Source organism: Lissotriton helveticus, chromosome 7 (assembly GCF_964261635.1).
Source record: "Lissotriton helveticus chromosome 7, aLisHel1.1, whole genome shotgun sequence".
Lineage (NCBI taxonomy): Eukaryota > Metazoa > Chordata > Amphibia > Caudata > Salamandridae > Lissotriton > Lissotriton helveticus.
The window spans coordinates 1,701,023,119-1,701,034,140 of record NC_136068.1 but is presented as its reverse complement, the minus strand read 5'-3'; positions in this window follow the sequence as shown (position 1 = coordinate 1,701,034,140).

The following is an 11,022-nucleotide window of genomic DNA, read 5'->3' as shown; positions in this document are numbered from 1 at the left end:
GGCTCTTCTCTCTCTCCTTTACTGTTCAATCTTTATATCGCTCCTCTTATCTTTGCCCTACAGCAGCTGGAGGTCACAGTATATAACTATGCCGATGACCTCCAGCTCATCTTCAATCTATCTTCTACCCCTGATTCTATCTCTAATTTCCAATCTATTCTATCTTTCATCAGGGACTGGATGAATTTCAACCACCTGAAACTCAATCCCGATAAAACGGAACTTGTGGTGACGGGTGGTTGCTCCAGTCCCTGGAATTCTCTCTTTTGGCCCCCCTCCTTTGGTTCTCCTCCCACCCCTGCTTCCTCTGTTAAGACTCTAGGCATCAAGTTAAATGATAAACTCACTTTGCACTCCCAGATTGGTTCGGTGGTTTCGTCTTGCTTTCTTACTCTTCGTACTATCCGCTCTATCTCTCGTTTCTTTTCTTTCTCTGCACTTAAACTAATTATGTCCGCACTGGTCCTGTCCCGCCTGGACTACGGGAACATTTTGTTCAATGGCATCCCTCAGTACAGCCTGTGTAAACTGCAATTAGTGCAGAACCAGGCTGCCCGCCTGGCCTTTGGTCTCCCCAAATTCCACCATACCTCCCCCCTCCTGAAAACCCTCCACTGGCTCCCCGTGCGGGAACGCGCCTTATTCAAATTAGGCTGCATGGCGTTCCAGGCCAGGACTGGCCTGGCCCCCTCTTTCATATCTTCTGCCATCAAGGCCTATGTCCCGGGCAGAGACCTCCGCTCCTCGGCACAACTTCTCTTAGCAGTACCCCGCTACCGGAAAAAAAAACAGGGTGGCTCCAAATTTTCTACTCTCGCCCCAATTTTCTGGAACTCTCTCCCCTTCCATCTTAGATCCCTCACTCAGTATTCCAGTTTCCGGAAGGCACTGAAGACCTTTTTATTCTCTCAGGCTTTTCTCTCATAAAGCCCTGTCTGCCTCTCCAGTTGATGTCCCAGTGACTTTTCTTGCTCAGCTGGCTGCCTGCTACATTAGCGCCAAGAAACCGTCGAGGTGTACGTTGCGCTTGACAAATATTTTAAACTTAAACTTAAATTCTCTTTGTAACTGTTTTGCCTGAATCTACCTCAATTATGGTGCCTACCAGTTACTGTCCACAGCAGAAGGAGATGATGAAATGGACAAGCAAGGAGAGGACTGGGAGAACAGTCCTGAGAGGCAGCCATCTGCTGAAGGGGAGGATGTCCTTATGAATTGAAGATCTCTGCCAGGCATAAAGTATTGTGTCCTTCCAGGGCCTGTCCCCAGATGGGCTGGCAGACAGGAAGGCTCAGAGGATGTTCAGGCTGGAGATGGCCAACCTCAGTATAGAAAAGAAGAAAGTGGCCATGGAGGCAAAACTGGAAAAGGCTGAGAGAGCCTTGGAGGAGCAGAAAATCCTGCAAGCTCACAAACTGAGAGTGAAGTAGCTGGACCTTACGGCCGGGCAGGCAGGGTCCAAGCATGACAGTGGCAGCATACCTGCAGTGCTCTCAGGAGACAAGAATTTCTCAAGGTCTGGTGCCTTACTTTTTTGTGGGGGACAACTTTGATAAGTAGTTTGAAGCTTATGAGATTGCTTTACCGATGCACAGGATCTCTGAGAAGGATTGCGGGTTAGTCTGTGGAAGCATATCCTTAACAAGTGAGAGTCACCCTACTGGCGTTAGAGAAGGAGGGCAGGGTATCCACCAGTAAGTAAGCCCTTTTCTGGAAGTATGGCCTTACCCCTCAGAAGTGTAGGCAGAAGTTTAGGGACAGTCAGACACGGGCCCAGGAGACCTGGGTGGATTGTGTGGATATCTTTTGTAGGGCACTGGATTGTTGAGTAAAGGGCAGGTCAGTGCAATGAAAGATTATCAGGGACTGTGCAATTTGATAGCACAGGAGCATATTATCAGTCTCTCTTTGCATATCTGCGCAAACACCTGATTAACAGTAAGGTCATTGACCCCAGGGAGCTTGCTAAGGAAATGGACCGCTGGGTCATCACCAGGGTCCACAAGAAGGTAGCTGGGGGTGGCTAACACAAAGGTGGACAGGGTTCCCACAAGAAGGAGAGGGAGACAAAAATAAAAGGAAGGATCTCTCGAGAGGCCCCAAACTAGTGCCACGGATCAGGACTCCCGTCCCCTATCTGAGAAGTGGCTCACTGACAAAAAGTAATCAGAGAAGACACCCCCACAATGTGTTATTAGTGGCAACAGGAAGGGCACTTTAAGGTGGATGCCAAGTGTCGCTAGTGAGTACAGGAGTACAGCCCCCCACTGGTGGTCAGTCACTGTGGTTGGCTAGTGTAGCACTTCAGAAGGAGATTGTGCATGATCATGGGGCTGTCAGAGCCCTTGAGGCTGAAGTGGGGTAGGGGCCCCAGAAAGGGATTGTCTTCAGGCCCTTTGAGCTTCTGTATGGGCACATGTCTCAAGCCTGCCGTTGCAGAGCCTGTGTGTGCAGGTTTAAACTGCCATTTCGACCTGGCAAAGTAAACCCTTTTCCACACCCAAAATTATGGCCTGTGCAATTAAGAGTGATGGGCCAGGGAGGGGGAGGGGGGTATTTGACAGACGACGAGGAGTGGACATTAATTATTTATTTCATTTTCCCTCTATGTTGTCAGTAGAAACCCCCCCTCCGCCCCCTCACTGACCCACTGCTCTTACCTGCATGGGTCACTCCTGGGTCCAAACCTTCCTTTTTAGCTAATCTAATTCACCCCTAGGGTAGGCCCAGACAGCCCTAGGACAGGGTGTAGTGTATTTAAAAAGTTAGACATGTATCCTTAAGTTTTACATGTCCTGGTCGTGAAAACTCTTACATTCATTTTTCACTATTGCAAGGACTACTTCTTTTATTACATTTTATAAGTGTAATTTCCAAGGGAACAGGTTACTTCTTCATGTTTGGTGTCTCTGGATGTGCAATTTAAAATCCTAAATTCATGGTGAAGTAGGATTTTAATTTACTATTTGGAAAATGACACTTTTAGAAAGTTGCTATTGTCTTGCCATAGCCATTTGGTGCCTAAAGCCTGTCTCTGGGACACATGACTGTGTGTGGGTGACATTTGGTATTCCTCCTAGACATTCATACACAATGGGGAGCTTAGGTGTGCCTGGATGGGCTGTCATGGCTTCATGGTAGTACAGAGTTTTTGTTGAAGGAAGCGAGGTTCACGCTCCATGATTGGCACAGCGAGCTAACACATCATTTACTTTGAATATGATAATGCTTGCCACAGGCAGCCAGTGTACAGACCAAAGGCAGAAGATATGCAGAAAATATATAAAACCTGATGTTGACTTTAAGGAGGTGTCTCACCAGTGAGATATGTAGTATAAATAAATTGTGTTGTTAAGGCAGAAAAATCAGTACCAGACTAATGGTGGCTTGGAACGTTTAGTGGAATTCAGAATATATGGGAAGAATTGGCTTCAGAATCTCATTGTGTAAGGATCCATTTGAATTTTGGTGAAGTCCTTCCAGGAAAATGCTACACTCAAAGGAACAGCTAATGTTATCTCCGGCTGAATGGCAGCAAAGGTCTTGATGAGGATGTCCATGAATGTAAAAGCTGCACAATGATCTACTGGTGGTCACCCAGCTTTTATGAGTTTTATATTTACGACAGCTTGTGAATATGGCTGTAAAAATATTGCCACATTAGCGACAGAAGGGTGCCGCTAACGCGACGATAATTCCTTGAGAATATGCCACTACGTGGTTAAATTACATAAATTAATGTTCTTATTTTTATTTAAAAATGATTCAATAACATTTTTAAACCTAATAAAAGAGTAAAAATAATTGAAATTACTTAAACAAAGTTGTTTAATAATATATACTAAAAGTAATGAAATATAAAAAATAAGGTTGGGATTTTGTTTTTAATTATTTTACATAATAATATTTATAAATGTAATAATTACATTGTATTTCTCACGTTTTTTTAAATTAAGCATTGGATATGATGAGTTGTACTCTTTTAGTTTTAGATTGAAATTCATTATTTTATTCAAAATTATATTTTACATGAAAATATTTTAAATATGTTATTTAATAGCCATTACACTTTATATTATTTTTTAGCAATTTATCAGGGAGTTCTCCGTCCTGATTCACTGTAGCCACATGTGATATGCACACAGTGTATCATAAAACAACTAAGTTACTGAAAATACATTGTTTAAGCCACAACTATGGTTTCTTATGCTTTAGCCAAGCAGCACAAGGCAATACTGGCAAAGCACAGCTCACTCTCATCCAGGTACTGTGGAAGGACATCTTGCAGCAATCTCTCATCTCACCAGCAGGATTGTGTGCTTTTATGCAGAAGCAGATGTAAACACCTCTTCTGAAGTCGTGATCCTTTTCTTTGCATTAAACTGGAGTTCCTGCAAAGTATTAAGATGCTTTTGCATCAAACCTATATTTGCGACACCATCTCCTACTCAGCTTCTTCTGGCACAATGTGCAAAGCCACATAATTAAAGCCACATAATTGAACAAAACATTTTTTTATTCTGTAGGGATTGTGAAGAGACTCAGATGGTGGTCTGCAAACCTTGTAGTGGAGATCTTAGGTTGTTTGTTACTCATGAGAACATGTTCCTCTTGCCTACCCCTCTGCTTCTGATCCTGTCCAGAAGCTACTACTATAGTGTCCTGTCCAGAAGCTACTACTATAGTGCAGAGAAGTTTTCAATTCCAAAAAAAGGATAGCATAAACCCTAGCTCTCCTGAGGCAAACAAAGTAATGATGTGCAAAAACATCAAAAACTACTTGAATGTGGAACAACACATTCACAGCAACTAATGAAATCTCTTCAGTAATCTCCTTTGATTTGCAGCTCTTCTGTAATTTCCTTATTAGTTAAATCCGACAATCACAAAGGAACACTAGCATGTGTCCGCTTAACAAATTAAATGAGTTGCTTCTATTCCCAGTCATGGAATATGGAGTATTCAAAACACTCTGTAATTTATTTTGTACATGCTTCTCAACATCAAGCTTTGATGCTACAATAATATGCATCCTTGCTCAAAGAATATATTAGTGCGTTGAACCAAAGACTGGAGTGAGTAAAAATCCACTGTAAAATGTGCAATACCCTATTTACTCAAGAAATCACTAATTTAAGAAGAAACTAGCTAAGTGATATTGTCTGAAACAAAACGTAAGGCTACTTTTCAAGGCAAAAATATTTCTTAAAAGGTTAATGTAACATCAGTAGTGATTTCACTAATAAACAAGTTTCATACCCTTTTAGAACATAATTCACTCCAACCACAAAATCCTAAAGGAAGACAACTAAAAGGTCCTGAAAAAATCTATAGCCATTTTCCAATGCCTTATTAGGAATGGAAATACAACTCAAAGGAGTTCTAACAATGCTCCAATGTTTATCCAATAATAAACATGCTTTGCAATTCTTCATTTGATCTACCACCACGTAGTCCATCCCTTGCCACCAATAATGGAATCATAGAATATTCTGAGTGGTTTTTGGACTCTAAGATGTTCTTCATGTGCAACCTCCACCAAACGCGACCGAGCAACTCCGGTGGTACAGAATTAGAACAATTAATGACAATGCTGCTCTTCACATTGAGCTCCGAAGCCACATAGTAAAAACCCTTCAACTGAACCAAAACACTGACATTTTTTGCCCATCCGTAATAGACATATACAATCAGAGACAGATATGTGACATCTTTAAAACAAGACACTTCCCCAGCATTTGAAGAAAGGAAACCGTTATTTAGTTTGACTGAACAACTGTAGCCACCATACACTCACCAAATAAAATCTCCAACTCATCTCTGTCTGTGTTTTAAACAGGTATTTTGTCAGCCCTAACAATTGAATTTCCTGGTATATACATGTTATCAACATGATATTCCTGTAGTTTATGAACACATCTTACTAACTTGGAAGTAGCATTTCCTAAATCCTTTTTACCCATCAAATAAACAAGTGGATTATGACATGTACACAACCTGAATTTCCTACTCCATAAATATGTTGTCAGTTTCTAAAAAGCCAAGACACATACAAGAGCTTCTCTTTCAGTTGTGCTGTTGTGAAACTGAGATCCTTTTAGAGCACGTCATAAAAAAGCAACCATGCATTCTCTTAAGTTTGAAAAAGAAGTTTATTTAAAAAACACAACTTAGCATACATATTTAACAAAACTACAATATGTTAATATAATCATAAATGGTATCATGGCTTAATAAATAAAACAGTAAAAATCAAAACAGTTGCTAAGATAAAAATGGGTACAATAATTAGAAATAGAGGGAAAAGGCAAAAAAGGGGGGAGAAAAGGATAATAACCTGATCATATGCTAATGAGGGGAAAAAAGAGAGCTTAATACAATACAGAGTGATTTGAAAACAACTGGGAAATAAATAGCTGTAAAATAAATATACATATTATATTCTTAGAATGCTTTTATAATTGCACATTATGTATCGAACAAAACTAATTTGATTTGACGTAACTTAAAATATACCTCATTGTAAAGTAAGAGAAAAGACAATGCAAGAAGTACTAATATATATAAAAAGGGGAAAATAAGTTTAAGGAGGTTTGGGAACTTCTTCCAACAATGGACGGTGTAGGTTGAATGTTTGAGCAGAAGTATCTAGGAAAATAGTATTAAGGGATCATAAGTGTTCTTGTTTAATAAGTAGGGATAGAGGAGAAATATAGGCTTGATCCAGTCGATGATTATAACAGAAACTATACCACCACGCTTGAAAGGATAAGAGTGCGGATTGTTTCCAGTTTTTGGTGATTTCTTGGAAAGCTATTGCAATTAATAAATCCACAATATCTGTATTATATGTGATAGTTTGCCATTGTTCATAGAGCGAGCCTAGAACAATTTTCAAAGGGGAGAAGGGAAATTGAGTATGAAAAATAGTATTGACTTTAGACTATACCTTCAATCAAAATTGACACGTGAAAGGACAGGAAAATAACATATGAAATAAATCCAAATTGAAAGCATTGCAAGACTAACGATTTGAAATGATTGTAGGGACAAATTTATGCAAGAATGATGGAGTTAACATGAGTCAATTGTATAAAAAGTAAAGTGTTTGCTTTGGTCTCGCCGAGCTAGAGGTCTTGCAAATTTCAGTCCATAATTTATCTCAAATAGAAATAGACCATGAAGTATGAAAATCTTGTTCCCACTGTATTTCTACTTTGGACTTACACCTATGTTCCATGGGTTTTGTAGGAAATTAAAACATTGAAGAGGCGCTTGGTTGGGCACTTATTATGGGAAGGATATTGTCAGGAGATGATCAAGGGGGAGTAGATAAAGATTGAGGGGATGAAGACAAGAGTGTAGAATCGATAGAATGAATCAATGCCTTAAATTTATTAGCGTGTGAGTTTGGAAGGTTATAAAGTGTCTGTGCTTCAGGAAAAGGGAGAAAGGTATCGTGTGGGTAAAGTTGGTGAACCCAAAGCAGACCTTTATCTCGCCACGATTTCAAGAGTATTGGTTTAGTATTAATTGTTATAAGGCGGTTATGCCAAATCGAAGAATTGAGAAAACTGTCAAGATCAGAGAGATGCAAAATAATTATTGATTGAAATAACTTAAGTAAAGTATTATGTATAAGTGTGGATGAAAAATGCATCTTATGAGTAAAAGTGAGAGATTCTTTAATTTAAAAGGGAGAAAGTAAGGAAAACTCGATATCTGTCTAAAGCCGGGGAACATCTGAGGAAGATAGAAGTAAGACTTTAGAGAGCTGTTTAAGAAGGAAGGCCTTATGATAAATCTGAAAATCAGGGAAGTTAACATCTCCAAGCGATGTATTACATTTGAGCATAGCGAGGGATATATGTGTTTTTTTTTATTCCATAAAAAAGATAGAATAGAGTACATTTGCTTGAAGAAATAAGAAGGAATAGCAAGAGGAATAGCAGCAATGGTATAGAGAATAACTGAAACAAGCATCATTTTAATAGTACCAAGTCTGCCCCATCATGTTAAGTATAAAGGGTGCCATTTAGAAATAGAGCTGGAAATTGTGTTGGAGACTTGAGTCATATTTAATGATAGAGTGAGTTTGATGGAAGGAGCGAACCATAAGTCCAGATATTTGATCTTTTGGGTATTTCATGTAAAGTTTGTAGAAAAAAAGTCATGTCTGAAGCATAAAACATTAAGAGGAAGGATTTTGCATTGTCAGGGTTCAATTTATTCTCAACAAACAGGAGCCTTAGGGGGATAGGAAGCAGGCCGCCCCCCACTCAAATCACTCTTACACAAAAATGACCTGCCCCTAGTGAGCTCTATGGCTACAAGGAGTTTATCTTGTGGCCGAAGAAATGTATACCTTCTGACCCCACAGTTTGCACTTCGTTGCCGGTTTAAGTATGGCAATATTGCCTGTATGTGTGTGTTAGATGGCTCAACCGCCCGCTGCGTGTGCCCCTATCTTCCTGTCGTGAAAAAAAGGGGGAGGGAAGGTTGACAGTGCCTCACGGGAGCAACACCAAGGGGAGGATTCTATCAGACTGGTACTCGCCTGATTCCTCGCTTCTCATCATCAGCTACTGTCAACCCCAAAAGAAAATGGGAGAAAAATAAAGATAAGGAAAGTGCATTTAGATCAAACAACCAACACGTGTTGTATGTGCGTGAACCCCAGTGTGATGTATCCGTGCCTCAAATCGTGAACAACAAATATACCACATTAAAAAGAGTGAGACTAACTGGCAACTCTTGACTTTATTCTGTGCTGTTAGCTCATTCTGTTAAAAGTCAACCGACATGTTTCATCACTTTTTCATACGTTTCAGTGATTTCTTCAGGGTTTTTATGGGTCAGCATTTAGCATGCACCTTTCTGTGTCTTCCCTTATTGTACCTGTAGCGATTGGTAGAACATAAAATACACACATTACTTTTATCCATTAAAAAAGTCTAAGCGATTCACACCGGATCCGGTGCACACTGGCAAATGACCGTGTATTGAGTAAGGAATATATTACCAGGTGGCCTTCTCTGGCACGCCTACCCGGCCCCCGTGGAAGACTGCTTAGCGTATGTCGTCCCCTAGCTCGGTAGTGGGAGACTGAGAACCGCCAAATGGTCGGTGTCTGTAGCGAAAAACAAGTGCACAAGATTAGCGTGTTGAAATACTCAGCACTCCGCTTGTGCCCATTCGCTCCAAGGTACGTATTCTGTTACAAAGTACCTCCCTTTCTTCAAACGCCAAACTCACTCACATCCTCTCAACCTATGCCCATCTCGATGTTAATAGAACGGCTATGCGTCTCCTTACCGCTTAAGCGTCCAGGTGTGGTCTGCGCTCACCCCTCGTGTGTGATAATGGTGCCGGCAGTCTGTTTACAAAGCCCGTCTCCTGGTCACGTGGACAGGCGTGTCGACGTGACGTGACGCACTATGCTAACTGCGCTGCGGGCGCCATCTTGGAACGGGGAGGTTGAGTGATGTGTAGGTGTATGTATACACGGGGCTTACAGGCATCTGTTATTACCACCCCCTCGTGACTTTTGGGAAGTAGATGGAATGTATTCCTATTCTAACCTGTATGAATATTGCTGATTAAAAGAACTGAGTTAATTTTTAAAAACAGGTTGAATCCACTTTCAAAAACGCAATTATCTTCGGAACCACCCCAGAGTCCCCTGTAAATCCTATACACTCTCCTATTACATTGTAAGATCGTGATGTTAAGTATATCTCCGCGGGTAACTATACAGTCCTTGCAGTGTATATTAGGATTTACATTCTAGATCATTGCGACCTTGTTCCACTCAATAATATCGTTGAGGCCTTGGTCAGCTGTTAATTCTTCATAGATCCATCGGGCCTCTTTCTTGAGTAGTCTGTTACTCATGTTGTGTAGGTCTCTTTGAACTCTCTCTATCACAACCCAGCGGAGATCCCTGGGATTGTGTTTCAGGCTGTTGAAATGTTGTACCAGTTTGGTCGTAAGTTTGGCTGTTTTTAGTGTGCTAAGGTGTTCCTGAATTCTCACCTTAATCTTTCTGGTGGTTAGCCCTATGTAGTGCAGACCGCATGGGCAGGATAGTCTGTAAATCACATTTCTCGTGTTGCAGTTGCTAAAACTGTTTAGGTGACAGGTACTGCCATTGGTCCTAGTGATAGAGCTGGTTTTCATGGTCAATGGACAGATGTTACATTCTCCACAGGGGTTGTGGCCCGGGGGAAGGTTAGCATGCGACAGTTTGACTTGGGGTCGTGTGTGGACCAGCCGATCCTTCAGGCTGGAGGATCGCTTGAAGGCGAACCTGGGAGGTGGCATGCGCATTGAGTTGGTACTCAGAATATGCCAATGTCTCCTCACTATCTGGCGAATTTTTGTGGAGTGAGGTCCAAAGGTCGTGATTACTGGAATACAGTCCTTAGATTCTTTCGGTTGTCGCTCCAGTAGAGCCTCTCTGGGAGTGTTCAGTGCCCGTTTTTTTGCCTGCTTAACCGATTTTCGGGGGTACGCTCTGGCGATGAGTTTATCAGTAAGTTCTTCAGCCTGTTCCATGTAACTGCTAGTGGTTGTGCAGTTTCTCCGATACCTCATGAATTGTCCCACCGGGAGGTTGTCTCGCAGGGCCCTTGGATGGAATGATTTGTAGTGTAACAGCGAATTCTTGTCTGTGGGTTTCTGATGTACTGATGTTACAAGTTTGTTATTTGTGGTACTGATGTCTAAGTCCAGATAAGTAGCTTTGTGCCGGTCCACAGACCAAGTGAATTTGAGACACCTGTCAAGGGTGTTGAGCCATCCTAGAAAACGATCTAGTTTCTCTGGGGTTCCCCTCCAGATGCACAGGATGTCATCTATATACCTCTTCCAGAGGACAATGTTCCCCTGGAAGAGATTGGATGCATGATAGATATAATTGGCTTCGAATTGGCCGACATAAATACACGCCAGGCTGGGAGCAAAAGTGGCCCCCATCGAGGTCCCAGAGGTCTGCAAAAATAGTTGTTGTTTATATGCAAA